We start from the raw sequence: 16,152 nt of genomic DNA, 5'->3' as shown, positions 1-16,152 counted from the left end.
AAATATAGGTGATTTACAATGTTGTTTTAATTTCCACTGCTCAGCAAAATGGTTCAGTTACACATACATATATATATAATATATATAGACATTCTTTATTGATATCCTTTTTCATTATGGTTTATCACAGAACACTGAATATTGTTCCTTGTGCTCCCCTGTAGGGCCTTGCTGTTTCTGCATCCTGTATGTAATAGTTGGCACTGCTAATCCCAAACTCTCAGTCTTTCCCTCTCCCGTCCCATCTCCCTGTGGCAACCGGAAGTCTGCTCTCCACATCTGTGAGTCTGTTTCTGTTCGGTAGATGGGTTCACTGGTGTCATGCTTTAGATTTCACATGCAAGTGATGTCATATGGTATTTTTCTTTCTCTTTCTGACTTACTTCACTTAGTATGATAATTTCTTTCCATCCATATTGCTGAAAATGGCCTTATTTCATTCATTTTTATGGTTGAATAGTGTTCCATCTTACATATATAGAAAACATCTTCTTTATCCATTCATCTGTTGGTGCACATTTAGGTTGTCTCCATGTTTTGGCTGTTGTGAATGGTGCTGCTATGAACATAGGGGTGCATGTAAATTTGTGAATTATAGCTTTGTCTGAATATGTGCCCAGGAGTGGGGTTGCTGGATCATATGGCAACTCTATTTTTAGTTTTTTAAGGAACCTCCATACTGTTTACCATAGTGGCTACATCAGTTTACATTCTCACCAACAGTGTAGGAAGATTCTCTTTTCTCCATATCCTCTCCACCACTTATTTGTAAACTTTTTGATGATGACCAGTGTGAGATGGTACCTCACCATAGTTTTGATTTCTGCAGTGGGATTTTAAGCTTCTTGAGAGAAGAGGGAAATGCTAGAAGCCCCTTTGTTGTACTTACAGGTCATATCAAAGTATTAGGCAGTTAATAGGTAGTCGTTATATTCTGAATATTTGACTGATTAAGTCAAATGTGTCATCTATTAGCAGTTACTCATTAATTCCCCAAATATTTACTGGGCCAGACTGTGATACCACAGTTGGTTTGAGCAGGCACTTTTTTCAAAATATTTTCCTTTGCCATGACTGTCCTTATATGCTCTGTCTCACAATATGACAAAAAACAAAATTATTATTATGTAAAGAAACAGAAGCCCTGAATCTTGTCTTGGCTCAGCTTTCTTGACTCAGTGACTTTGGGATGCCAGTTAATATAGTGGTGTGGTAGACAAAATGAGTGCCCCTCAAAGATGTCTGCATCTCATCCCCAGAACTTACGTGACAAAAGCACTTCGCACATCTGATTGCCTGAAAGATTTTGAGTTAGGGAGACTAACCTGGGTTTTCCAGGTGGCCCAATGTGATCACAAGGGTCCTTAAAAACAATGGAAGAAGGAGGCAGAAGGATAGGAGAAGGAGGTTTGAGAACAGAAGCTAGATGTGAGAGAAAAAGAGAAAGAGTTGGGGAGGGAGGAGGAGAGGGAAAAAGAAAGTGAGAGAGGGCTTGATGATGCTGTGCTGTGGCTTTGAAGCCGGCCCTTAGCAGAGAAATGCAGTTGACTTCTAGAAGCTGGAAAAGGCAAGGGAACAAGATTCTTCCTGAGAACCTCCAGAAGGAACGCGGGCCTGCTGATATCTTGATTTTAGCTCAGCAAAAGTCAGTTTGGACTTTTGGCTTCCAGAACTCTTCAGATAATACATGTGTATGGTTTTTAAGTTTGATAATTGATTACAGCAGCAATAGGAAACTACTGTGGTTATTTTTCAGGCTTCTCTGTTCAAAAACACTGCTTTGCCTCAGTTATTCTATTTCCAAATGAGAATAATGAAAGCACTTTCCTCTTAGATAATTGCTTAGTTATGCTTGACTTTTAATAAATATTTGCAAGTATTCTGTTTTCAGGTGATTTTAAAACATCAATTGTAGCTGTCATTTATGTATTTTTAAGCCATTTAATTAGCTACTCCTGGAAGAATTAGCTACATTTTACCAAAGCAATCTACTCTCAGAGGTCTTAGTATAATTTAAGGATGAGTCATTTTTTAAACAAAAATATATATTACTGGATTTCAAGGTTAAATATAAATTCTTTGATTTGAATATTAATAATCATTGTAACAGAAACTTTACCTCCTATTCAGTTTAGAAAAACATTTTTTAAAATCCTAGACTGTAAAGGACAGGTGAAGCTAAATCAAAAGGATGATTCAAGCAACTGTGGAAAAACTTTGATGTCAAGAGAAATGGTTCAGAATAATTCAGATTGATTGTCCACACAGCTTGAATTTACCAAATGAAAGCCAAGTTTCCCCTACATTCCGCTGTGCAGGCCTTCTTTGTGAAGCAGCATCAGCAAAATCACCTTGATGTTTCCTACAGGAATCAGCAGTCTTGAATAGAATATAGCCATGAGGTGGCCAGTCCACTCCCTGACTGCTGACATACTCATTTTATTTATTCTTGTGTATTCATTTAATAATGATCCATCTGTGCTTCCCTGTCTATTCATACAAAGTGGGAAGATTAAAAGAGAGCAGGTTTTTCTCTTTCAGTATAGAATAGAGCCATAATATGGTGGAATATCAATACCTCTTTATATGTCATTATAATGCTACTTGGACCAAAGATGTTTATAACTTATAACTGTCTTAAGGCAAGACAATTCTTTATATCAAACTTTTATATTGAATTTTGAACAGAACACTTACTAATCTGTTTTCTGTTAAAGATGGATGCTATAGATATCACTGAATTCAGAAATTTTTTATGATAGGTATTCACTTCTCAACTTTCCTTGATAATATTGGGTGTATAACATTATGCAAGAGAGTGAGGAGAGTTGCTAAAACCTAATACTTTGTCCATCTAGTCAAGGCTATGGTTTTTCCAGTGGTCATGTATGGATGTGAGAGTTGGACTATGAAAAATGCTGAGCGCCAAAAAATTGTTGCTTTTGAACTGTGGTGTTGGAGAAGACTCTTGAGAGTCCCTTGGACTGCAAGGAGATTCAGCCAGTCCATCCTAAAGGAGATCAGTCCTGGGTGTTCATTGGAAGGACTGATGCTGAAGCTAAAACTCCAATACTTTGGCCACCTGATGCAAAGAGCTGACTCATTTGAAAAGACCCTGATGTTGGGAAAGATTGAAGGCAGGAGGAGAAGGGGATGACAGAGGATGAGATGGTTGGATGGCATCACTGACTCGATGGACATGAGTTTGGGTAAACTCTGGGAGTTGGTGATGGACAGGGAGGCCTGGTGTGCTGTGGTTCATGGGGTTGCAAAGAGTCGGACATGACTGAGCAACTGAACTGAACTGAACTGAACACTTTTCAAAATGAAAAAAAAGTAATTCTGTTGGGAAATGCCCATATTTCATTTGAATTTTTGCACCCACTTAACCGAGTGGCTTGTGGGGATCCTTGTGATTTGATATGGCTGGTTATAGTTTTTAAACAGTACCATACATCCTCTTTCCCTTGCAAAGGTCCATTTGTACCCTTTGTACAGTGATGTTTAACTACAAAGAGCTAGGAAAACTGAAAATCAGAAAGAACCAACAAATAACAAGAAACACATCACAGAAGAATTTTCTAATCCTAATGTGGCTTTAATATGCTCCAGTTTAGCCAACTGCCAACCGTATTACAAATGACACACATAAAAATAAGTTACAGTTGCATCACCAGCAGAAATGAGTTTTATTTGTTCATTTTATTCAAAGGGTTTTGTCTTGCTTTCTCCTCTCCCTTCTTGTTTCTTTTCTTTTTTCTTTCTCTTATTTTCAGATGCTGAAAAGTTACCAAAATATTTTTTTCTACTAGTCCTGTGACATCTAACCACTTTCCTTTTCAGATTATGTAGATATTATTCATATAAGCAAAGTACCTTGGAGAGAAGAAACCTTGCTTTGCTCTTTTCTCACAAGGGCCCTATTAGAGCAGAATCTAAGTTGTTACCTACTTTGCTAAAACCATCTGCGAGAGACTGTTAGGGTGGTAGGTAAGTATGCATTCATGCAGGCCATAAAAGCTTATATAGTCATAAAACCTGGACTGTAAAATAGACGCTAAGCTATCAGTTAAATGTGAATCTCTTATTGTCAATCCATTAAAAAAATATATTGGTTCAGAGAAACAAGTAGTTTCCTTATACCTGAGTCTAAAGCAAATTATTTCATGTTAATAATAAAAAATAACTCTCTTTTTCTCTCTCTCTCACAGACACACATAGACATACATAATACACACAAACTGTTGGGTATCTGTGTTGATGTGTATGTAGCTTCAGAATGTTCTTGCACTGAGATCACTGGGGAATACCACTGTCAGATGAGGAGCGGCTGGAGAACCTTGATCAGAGAACACTACCGATTGGAACGAGGGAAGACGGATAGCGAGGGGCTATCTGGCAGGGTTGAGACTATGAGATGGAGATGAGTTCTGAGGCAGCCGGTCCACTGGCTGCCACTGGTTCCATGTGGTCCACTCCAGTATAGAAAAGTCTAATCATTTTTTTCCCTGTAAAGAGATTAACATTACCAAATCTCCAAAGATCCTAGTTCCCCGAAAGTGCTATCTCCAGGTACAACAGCATTACTTGCATGTTGTACCTTGATTGCATATACTTCATACCAGGTTTTAAGAGCATTGGATACCTGATGTGTCCGGGGCCAACTAAGAAGAATGGAGGAGCTTCTCAGACGATCACATCTGAGGAACGCGTGACTGCGCTAGTGATATTTGGAGCAGAAAAAGAAGCAATGAGGTCATGCTAACTGTCTGTAAACATTTAGGAGAGTCATGTTGAGGACTTTTTCTATATAGTTTAGGAGGCCAGGAAGGAAATGTTCTTGTTCAGAATGTTCTAAAACTAGAACATTCTGGAGACTGTTCTAATGAAATGGAAGTAGACACTGAGGACAGATATTTTAACAAATGTAAGAACGGACCCTCTAGTAATTAGAGTTGTTTGAAAATTAAATGAGATTCTTTGAGAACTGCATAAGCACCCTGTCACTGGAAGCAAATGCCCAGAAAGCGAAGGACCGTGCATGCAAGATAGAGGCTCTTTCAGAGGAAATGGGACACGTGGCCTCTAAGGTTCTTTCCAGTTTCTGAACACCCTCATGGAAAAGTAGAAATCTCCATTTATTTTTCTAGCACTTGCCTTCATCTTCCCTCTGCATCTTCTTTTTTCTACCTTACCGTCTCCTCCTTGTAGTTTACATGTGAGAACGAAGGGGACTCAGGAAGACATAAGAGTGCTTTAGATCGCATTCCCGCCCCAGTGTTGCTTCTCAGCTTCCCCATTCCCACTCATCCCTACTGATAATCCACGTCTTCCCCAATCTGATAGGATGTGCAAGGACAGGCACAGCTTCAAGTCCTCTATCCTTCCACCAACTCACCACTTCAAGCCACTTCTTAGGTATAAATTCTGGTGTCATCATGCACCTATTTTTACCAACAATAGCTTCCAAAGCTTGGAGTAATGATTAGTCACTTTAAGATAGAAATGAGTTATATCTGAGTGCAACATCTCTTGGGTTTAACAAAATCATGCTTCTTGTTAATGAAGAGAATTGTGATGGATATTTTGTGGTCTAAAGAGTCTGTATTAAAGGAAGAAATGAAACAGGATTATTGCTAGGAACACCTCCTCTTATTTCTCTCCAGGAAGATAGGATTCAGCTTCTGGCCTTCAGTTTCATGCACATATCTGATTTCTGTCTAGGCAAGCTGCTCAATGACTCCACAGCTCCACGCCTGATGGTAGCACCAAGGGAGCCCTGAGACTATAAGGCTTCCCTCGGCTGGGACAGTTTCCCCATTTCCAGACACACCCGGCCTGAATTTGTGGAAAGTAATTTTGTTCCGGGGTAGTATCATTGTATTTCTTTATAAAAATAAGTGGAATTAGTGATGATTGCTGCACCTTGAAAAGTGTAACTTTTTGTTTAATTCCCATCATTGAATATCCTTTGCCCTAATAGTTCTCAAACCAAGCCCTGTGGTCTTTATAGATAATTTGCAACTGAATAAGATTTGCAAATGCTTCGCATTCTATTATTCTTGATGAATCACATACACATTAATATATCAAAGGCCAAGAAGTTCTGCAGGAAAAAACATTTTTAAAAAATATGTTTAAACTAAAATTTCCTCAACTTATTTAGTCATGCAAACCCTTTTTTTCAAAGACCATTAGTGATGCAGGACATCATTCCTCTTCTGGATATAGATGAGAAATGCAGCATCAAAACAGACCAAAGCTGGAGAAAGCAGTGGCACCTCACTCCAGTACTCTTGCCTGGAAAATCCCATGGACGGAGGAGCCTGGAAAATCCCATGGGGTCGCTAAGAGTCGGACACGACTGAGCGACTTCCCTTTCACTTTTCACTTTTCACTTTCACACAATGGAGAAGAAAATGGCAACCCACTCCAGTGTTCTTGCCTGGAGAATCCCAGGGACGGGGGAGCCTGGTGGGCTGCCGTCTATGGGATCACACAGAGTCGGACATGACTGAAGTGACTTAGCAGCAGCAGAGGAAAATGCTGTCTCACTGGGAAAAGATCTGTTTGCTTCTTTCCTACCCAACATTTGGTTCTTTCTACCCAGTGGGTTTCTATCATGGCCACCGTGGGACAGGCCAGCCTGAATTACTCCTTTGCTGATTCTGGGTCTCATTTCACCAGCCAGGTTTAGACAGAGACAGCAAATACATTCTGGAAACCAATCAAAGGCCATAATCCATAGGCCTCTTGGGGAGCGAGAAGGTGACTGGCAAGGACCAGAGAGTAAAAATGAGGCTTGGTCAAGAGGAATGACTGTGGCTCTGTACAGAGTCAGCCTTGACAAGCTCTGGGCTGGCTCAGAGTCTCCTTCTTTGGGTGCATCTGAACCGTATTGTTCTAGCCTTCTGGGCAACTTGCCCTGGCTTGCTCTTGCCACCTATGTCAAAGACCATATCGCCATGTATCTGTAGTGGTCATCTTCTTCCCACATCTTTGCTGGTCTCTGATGCTATCTGGTTAAATCAGATTCTGGGGCTGAGAAGAGAGAAGAAAGCTGAGAATTCAGCATTGACTTGAAACAAGTTGTGCCAGAGATTATAAACTCTTTTATTTTGGTGGCACACTGGTTTCCCTAAACTTCATGAAAGGCCAGAAGCCATGAATCTGATGACTGGACAAAATCCAGGGGGAAGCACACTGCCATGTCAGGGGGGAAAGACGCAGCAATGCTTATAAGGGGGCACAGAATATTCTTCTGCGTCATAGGACAAGATACGGGTTTAGTCTAGATGCGAGACTGTTCTTTCCCTTCTTGATAAGGAAAGCTAGCAGAAAGTTTATTTAAATCACTTCTTGAGCTTTTATCTTTTTGACAATATACTGGAGAAACTTTGAAAAACCAGTTCCAGCTGATACACATATATGTATTTTTTGATAATGTAAATACAACAGACACATTTTAATCCACCCTGCACGGCTTTGAGTGAATATACTTCAAAAAAACCTTTGTTCTTTAAGAGAGAAGGCTTTTTTCCCCTCTAAACAGGAATGTAAATGTCTATTTTACTATAAATAACAAGCTTGTTTTTCTTTAATGAAAAATGAAATACGAGATAGGCTGATGATGAAGTATTTGTCTTGCAGTCTGGGCATTTTTATTTTTAAATATGGTCCTCATCCCCTCCCTGTAAAGTCCCAGCATGTTATAATAAGGGTTGTAGTCAATATGCAACCTGGTTGGGAAGAGGGGTTTTAGAACCCAGTCCAATCTTTATTTTTTTAACAGAAGAAGAGTCTGAAGCCCAGAAAGATAAAGTGACCTGGCAAAACTCACATATTTAGTGACAGAAAACAGGCTTATAAACCTGGACTGGAAAACTGTCCAAGTGCTGGGTGCCTCAGGAAGAAACCAACAAATTAAGGCCTGCCAATTAAGGGCAGGCAGCAGAGTGATACCAAGGAGATCTGCAGCAAGAGTAGGGAGAGCATGAAGATAAGAACAGGAACCTTACTGGTCTGTGGCTTATTTAGGTCTAAGACTTAAATGAACAATTGTGTTCTGCCAAGAATAGTTTTGAATAGTTTCTACATAGAGGACCTTATAAGGGACCATCAAAGGGAACAAGATGGGAAGGCAGAGGGGGCGAAAGTGAAGCAATGGTTTTCATCATTGTCATTAGCTGATTAGCTCAAGTTTGGTGAAAACCCTACCCTGAGTCACAGGAGGGGATTACTATTTGCTCCATGTCTTTTTAAAAAAATTAGTGAATGTTAAAAGAGTTTGCTCAGGAGACTGGGGGAGCTGTGTCTTAGTGGACAGGAGTCTAAAGTACACTGGAATTTACTAAGAAACCTGTTTGTAAAAATTATTACGTATTGCCATTTTCTTACAAAAATATATTTTGGAAAGTTGTATACTGTCAATTAAACAGCTTTTGTCTAAGCTGGCTCAAGCACTAAAAAAAAAAAAAAAAAAAAAAACCAAAGCTAGTAAAGCCTACATATAACCAAATACCTGGTCTTAAATGGCCTCAGTAGACATCTTCACTAAAATCTTGTATTTTGCATCCACCTAGCTGACAGGGTTAAGGATAATAATGACCAATTACATTGAATATTTGGGTCAAATAATCTCCTATTGTATATTTTCCCCAACATATAGAATATATATGGGGTAATATTAAAAAGATTTTTTTACCTTTTAAGAAAATTAAAATTTCAAATTACAAAGCAATAAGACAAGAATTTACATAGGACCCCAAAGTTAGTGCATCTTCCCTAATCCATCTCTCATGGGACCAGTCAGCACAGAGATTTAAAATGGAGATATTGTAACCAATTACATAGTTGGTAACTCTATTCAAAGTGTCACCTATAGTTTGGGGGTTGTCTCCTGCTAATATTGCAGAACAATTAGGCCTTTTTAACACAAGTTCATACAAAGCCTGAAAAAAATGTGTCCATTAAAAAAATATGGTCCTTTGTTTCTCTACACCCGTGTACTTGAATTTTCCATTTATTGTGTACATGACAGGAAGTTTGCGTTTTTTCTCTGCTTTACTCATCAAAGTATTATTTTTAGAGATAATTTAGAACTCTCAGATGCCCAGAAAATTTATTTTCAGCTCTCTTTTACAGAAGAGTCAAAAGCTTCATATAGTTAAGTATAAATAAAATTAATCACTCAAAATGTAAGAGAGTCTAATTTGAAACACACATTCTCCAAGTTATGAATATGTTCCAAAGTTCGCAGAGAATATGATCACATCTGTAAGGATTGCCATTCTCCAGCATAGGCAGAGGTGAATTAATGCCCTTCGATCCTGGTAGCTAATAAATTGCTTTAGGTTAGGACATTTTTTTTTTCACTTATTTTTATTAGTTGGAGGCTAATTACTTTACACTATTGTAGTGGTTTTTGCCATACACTGACATGAATCAGCCATGGATTTACATGTGTTCCCCATCCTCAACCCCCCGTCCACTTCCCTCCCCAGGTTAGGACATTTTGAATGAGTTCAATTTTAAAACTCACTGGTCACACTCATAAGCTGACAATTCCACATACTGTAGAATTTTCTGTCCTCTCCTTATGGAAATCCAGGGATGTAGCCCTGGAAATAGGAGTGAAGAATTTAATAATATGGAATCAGTTCCTTAGTGTATCAAGTCACTTGTCTTCTCCTTGGCTGTCCTTGAGATCTACCTTTTTATGCCTAAAATATAAAGCAACGCCTCTCCTGTCTTGGTCTTGTCTGGCCGCTATAACAAAATACCATAGACTTATAAACAGCAGGAATTTATCCCTCACAGTTCTGGAGGCTGGAAATGTGAGGTCAGGCTGACAGCATGATTGTGTGAAAACCCTCTTCTGGAAAGCAGACTTGTCACTGTCAGATAGTGGAAGGGGCCAGGTGTCTCTGAAGCCTTGTTTATAAGACATGAATTCCATTCAGGAGGACTGCACCTTCATGATTTAAGCACCTCCCCAAAGCCTCAGCTCCTAATATCATCTTGAAGGGCTAGGATTTCAACTTATGGATTTTATGGGCACTCAAACATTCAGACCAAAACACCTCTCATCCTTCCTTGCACTGGCAGCCTTACCCTTTTAGGCTACAGAACTCTTAAAGTTCAAAGAATAGTACTTGAGTTCTAACAGTGTGCCGTGAAAACAGATATGACCCAATTCTTTAAGCTTAAGAGAGAATGAGTCCAAATTTCATTACAAAGTTCTTTAATTTTTTTCTGGAGATCCTGAAAGTGAGGCTGTTTTATTTATCTATTGCAGCATAACAAATTGTCCCAAAATTAGTGGCTTAAAATAATAATAATCATTGACTACTTCCCATAGTTTTTTTGAGTCAGTTAGGACATGGTGGCGATGGCTTGCCTCTGCTGCACAGTGTCTGGACTCTGCCCTGGAAAATGGGAAAACTAAGAACAGGAATCATCAGGCTGGCGTGCCCACATTTTTAGGGGTTGATGCTTGCCTGTTGCTTAGCTGAGGCTGTTGCTCAGAATACACACACCCATGACCTTTCCATGATGCATGAGCTTTCTCACAAAATGATGGTATGGTTCCATGGGAGGCCTCCTGTGAGAAAGCAGGAGCCAGATGGAAGCCATATTGCCATTCTGGACTTAGCATCAGAATTCACGTAGCATTCCTTCCATCACTTTCTACTGGGTGAGGCACTTATAAGCCATCCACCAGGTTCAAGGAGGAGCATAGACTCCATTTCTTGATGGACATGTATCAATGTCACATTGTAAAAAGAGCATGAGGGATGAAGTATACACTGGTGGGGACTTCTTGGCAAAGTAAAGTGAAAGTCGCTTATTCATGTCCAACTCCATGGACTATGCAGTCCATGGAATTCTCCAGGCCAGACTACTGGAGTGGGTAGCCTTTCCCTTCTCCAGGGGATCTTCCCAACCCTGGGATCGAACCCAGGTGTCCTACATTGCAAGCGGATTCTTTACCAGCTGAGCCACAAGGGAAGCCCAAGAATACTGGAGTGGGTAGCCTACCCCTTCTCCAGGGAATCTTCCCAAGCCAGGAATCAAACTGCGGTCTCCTGCATTGTAGGCGGTTTCTCTACCATCTGAGCTATCCTATCAAATAAATATTCACAAACAAAAACACTCATTAAAATATTTTCCGTGTAGCCGACTTGACTGAAGCTTGCAGCAGTGGACAGAATTTACATTGCTGCCAAACAACTTAGAATATGAAGAGCCCTCTGCATTCCTTCCTATGTTCCAGGGCTCTCTTCCATGGTTTCCTCTGTTTTCTTATCTACCCCTTCTCTCTCAGGAGTGAAAACTTTAAATGTCTTCCATTTTCTTATAAAAATTAATTCATGTTAGCTCTGTTGAATCTCTCTAAACTCTGTACTCAGTACATAGACTCTCTGTGTGTGTACAAAGACCCACTAATGTATTCTGCTAAAAACTCACAGGACATCTAATTCTAAGCCTCACCCTTCCCTCCTCTACTTCTTTCTGCAAAAAGAAAAGTGAAAGAGATTTAGTCCTTTATATATATGAGTTACTCCCTACTTCCACTCCTAGCTTCTCCATGGAAAGGCAGAAGTTGCCATATTCAATTGTGGTTTTAAATAACATTTTCCCCCTCTGTATTGCACTAGCATGCATTGAATTGCAGCCAGCACTATCCACTTAAGTTTTCCATCTCTAATTTCCAAAACATTCATGAAAAGCTTCAGCCTCAGACTTTATGAATATACCCCAGAACAGAGCTTCTGAGGCAAAAATCACCATTCAGTCAAGAGACTCTCCAGTCCCTGTTTATAACAAAACCAACTTGGTATATTCACTTTTGTCTTCTCTCCTAGAGCACAATGCTGGGTCTCTTTGGGCTCCCTTTCCAAAGTCTATCCTTTTATCTTAAGAGCTTTTAGAAATTGATTGACTCAGGAAAGGCAATATCTACATATGATGGAGATGCTCTCTGAATAATTTCTTACTAGCCAGATTCTGGAAGAATATTGCTTCCCATATGGCAGCTATAATACAAATTCCAACTGTTTTCTCCACAGTTATGTCCTCACCACTTCCATAACCCACTTCTTAGCAAATCTGCCCAGACCCCTTCCTTTCCATCTCCACAGCCCTGCTGAGAGGGAGTGTGCCATGTGATCCCACACACTTGCCTACAACGTAAGGGATTACGGCGGATAAGTGGCTCAAACTCATCTAACCAGATGGTTTTCCCAGGACAACAGGATAGGACTAAAAGATAGTAGCTAAAATAGCCTGAGCCAGGCAGAACAAACCTCTCAACAGTAGCAGAGCACAAAGTAGATGCTGAGAGATATCATATGGATGCAAACCATTTGGCTTCCAGAACTAAAAGAAATCTGGTTCCCCAGGACCATCTAGTTCCTGCTTCCAGGCCTTGGGTAGGTCTGCCTCTTGCTCTTACCCATGGTTTGGCTGAGATGTTGCCAAAATAAAACCATAAGCTTGCCTGACTGCTTCAACCACTTTATAATCAAGTGAACAGATTATTCTACATAAAATATGAGAAAGAAAATAGAAAGATATTTTTATTTTCATTAATTTACTTACTGTCTTCTGGGCATATATATGTCATCAGTAGTGAAGAATTATAAATCAAGGAGTTTCAAGAAAGTATGATTGATGTTCCTGTTTGGCATTCTAGGATATTTAAAAGGATCAGACATACTTTAATACTGAATGAAATGTCCTTGTGAATTTATCCCAGGTAATCAAAGAAATTTCTCAAAAACTGGTAGCTGAAGTAGCTAGTAAAGTAGCTCTGAAGATATTTTGCATAAATTAACACTTAGATGCTGAACTTTATTTGAAGGAACCCCATAGCAGGGCTTTGCAAGATGCTAAAGAATATGCTACTCGAAAATTTTCTCAAGAAATCTCTATCAGTTCCTTAGGGTGAGTGTCACAGCAAAAACAAACAAACAAGCAAACAAAAACAAACTTGTAAAGCATTTCTGAGAAATGTGTGTCCATTTCAAGAAATGAGGTCAAAGGCATTAGTAAATTAATTAAATTAAATGAAGTAAATTAAATTAGTAAATTAATTAAGAAATGTAATGAATTTGAGGGAAAGCTAAGTCACAATTAAATAAGGATTTGGACTCTGTATGAAGCTGCATGTGTAATTCTTTATGTGAGGAATTTTTCCCACTGACTGACAATGGACCATGTAATGTACAAACAGGACATGGTTCAGAGGAAAGGAAGTGGGCGGTACACTCACCAACTGCTAAGCAAGCTACTTAGCTCATTGAGCCTGTTTCCTCATTTGTAACCTGAGGATAACTGCCTTATTTACTTCAATGGGATACTTCAGGGTTTAACAATATAGTGCATGTAAAGCACTTGGCACATGCATTGATGTGATCAGTAAATCCCATAATACTTGTGTAGTAGTTGTTATCTTCCTTATTACAACTCTATCTGGAAATTCTGGTGCCATTTTCTTGGCATACAGACAGCCTGGTGTGCTGGCTAGAGACTAGCAAGCCACTTGCCTCTGATCACCCACACCACTCTGGTTTCTGGTGCTTGTATGTGTGTGTGTTTGCACACAAGCTAAATTGGTCTTTGCTTAATCCGATAGTTTCTGCCATCAGGCTTCAGTTCTTTGGCTTTCTTTGCCTTGCTTTATTCATGAGCAAAACAAGAAGCTGTTTTAATATTTTGCTGTCTACCTTTAAAATTATGGTGGAGGGTTCTGATAGAATGTGGTCCACTGGAAAAGGAGATGGCAAGCCACTTCAGTATTCTTGCCTTGAGAACCCCATGAACAGTATGAAAAGGTAAAAAGATAGGATACTGAAAGATAAACTTCCCCAGATGGTAGGTGCCCAATATTCTACTGGGCATCAGTGGGGAAATAACTCCAGAAAGAATGAAGAGATGGAGTCAAAACAAAAACAACACCCAGTTGTGGGTGTGACTGGTGATGGAAGTAAAGTCCAATGTGTAAAGGGCAATATGGCATAGGAACCTTGAATGTTAGGTCCATGAATCAAGGCAAATTGGAAGTGGTCAAACAGGAGATGGCAAAAGTGAACATCAACATTTTAGGAATTAGCGAACTAAAATGGACTAGAATGGGTGAATTTAACTCAGATGACTATTATCTACTACTGTGGGCAAGAATCCTTTAGAAGAAATGGAGTAGCTATCATAGTCAACAAGAGTCAAAATGCAGTACTTGGATGCAGTCTCTCGACAGAATGATCTCTGTTTGTTTCCAAGGCAAACCACTGGATATCACAGTAATCGAGTCTGTGCCCCAACCAGTAATGCTGAAGAAGCTGAAGTTGAAAGGTGCTAGGAAGACATATAAAACCTTCTAGAACTAACATCCAAAAAAGTTGTTCTTTTCATTATAGGGTACTGGAATGCAAAAATAGGGAGTCAAGAGATACCTGGTGTAACAGGCAAATTTGGCCTTGGAGAACAAAACAAAGGAGGTCAAAGGCTAACAGAGTTTTGCCAAGAGAATGCACTGGTCATAGCAATCACCCTCTTCCAAGAACACAAGAAAAGATGCTACACATGGACATCACCAGATGGTCAATACTGAAATCAGATTGATTATATTCTTTGCAGCCAAAGATGGAGAAGTCAGCAAAAACAAGACTGGGGGTGGGCTGTGGCTCAGATCATGAACTCCTTATTGCCAAATTCATACTTATATTGAAGCAAGTAGGGAAAACCACTAGACCATTCAGGTATGACCTAAATCAAACCCCTTACGATTATATGGTGGAAGTGACAAATAGATTCAGGGGATAAGATCTGATAGAGTGTCTGAAGAACTATGGACAGAGGTTCATGACATTGTACAGGAGTCAGTGATCAAGACTGTCCCCAAGAAAAAGAAATGCAAAAAGGCAAAATGGTTGTCTGAGGAGGCCTTACAAATAGCTGAGAAAAGAAGAGAAACTAAAGGCAAAGGAGAAAAGGAAACATATACCCATCTTCATGCAGAGTTCCAGAGAATAGCAAGGAGAGATAAGAAAGCCTTCCTCAGCGATCAACACAAAGAAACAGAGGAAAACAATAGAATGGGAAAGACTAGATATCTCTTCAAGAAAATTAGAGATACTAAGGAAACATTTCATGCAAAGATGGGCACAATAAAGGACAGAAATGCTATGGACCTAACAGAAGCAGAAGATATTAAGAAGAGGTGGCAAGAATATACAGAAAAACTATACAAAAAAGATCTTCATGACCCAGATAACCAAGATGGTGTGATCACTCACCTAGAGCCAGACATCCTGGAATGTGAAGTCAAATGGACCTTAGGAAGCATCACTACAAACAAAGCTCGTGGAGGTGATGAAATTCCAGCTGAGTTATTTTAATCCTAAAAGATGATGCTGTGAAAGTGCTGCCCTCAATATGCCAGCAAATTCAGAAAACTCAGCTGTGGCCACAGGACTGGAAAAGGTCAGTTTTCATTCCAATCCCAAAGAAAGGCAATGCCAAAGAATGCTCAAACTACTGCACAATTGTACTCATCTCACATGCTAGCATAGTAATGCTCAAAATTCTCCAAGCCAGGATTCAACAGTATGTGAACCATGAACTTCCAGACGTTCAAGCTGGATTTAGAAAAGACAGAGGAACCAGGGATCAAAATGCCAACATCCATTAGATCATCAAAAGAGTAAGAGAGTTCCAGAAAAATATCTACTTCTGGTTTATTGACTATGCCAAAGCCTTTGACTGTGTGGATCACAACAAACTGTGGAAAATTCTGAAAGAGATGGGAATACCAGACCACCTGACCTGCCTCCTGAGAAATCTGTGTGCAGGCCAAGAAGCAACAGTTAGAACCGGACATGGAACAACAGACTGGTTCCAAATCGGGAAAGGAGTACGTCAAGGCTGTATATTGTCAGCCTGCTTATTTAACTTAAATGCAGAGTACATCATGAGAAATGCTGGGCTGGAGGAAGCACAAGCTGGAATCAAGATTGCCAGGAGAAATACCAATAACCTCAGATATGCAGATGACACCACCCTTATGGCAGAAAGCGAAGAAGAACTAAAGAGCCTCTTGAGGAAAGTGAAAGAGGAGAGTGAAAAAGTTGGCTTAAAACTCAACTTTCA

This window comes from Dama dama, chromosome 12 (assembly GCF_033118175.1).
Source record: "Dama dama isolate Ldn47 chromosome 12, ASM3311817v1, whole genome shotgun sequence".
Classification (NCBI taxonomy): Eukaryota; Metazoa; Chordata; class Mammalia; order Artiodactyla; family Cervidae; genus Dama; species Dama dama.
Note: the sequence above shows the minus strand (reverse complement) of the source record.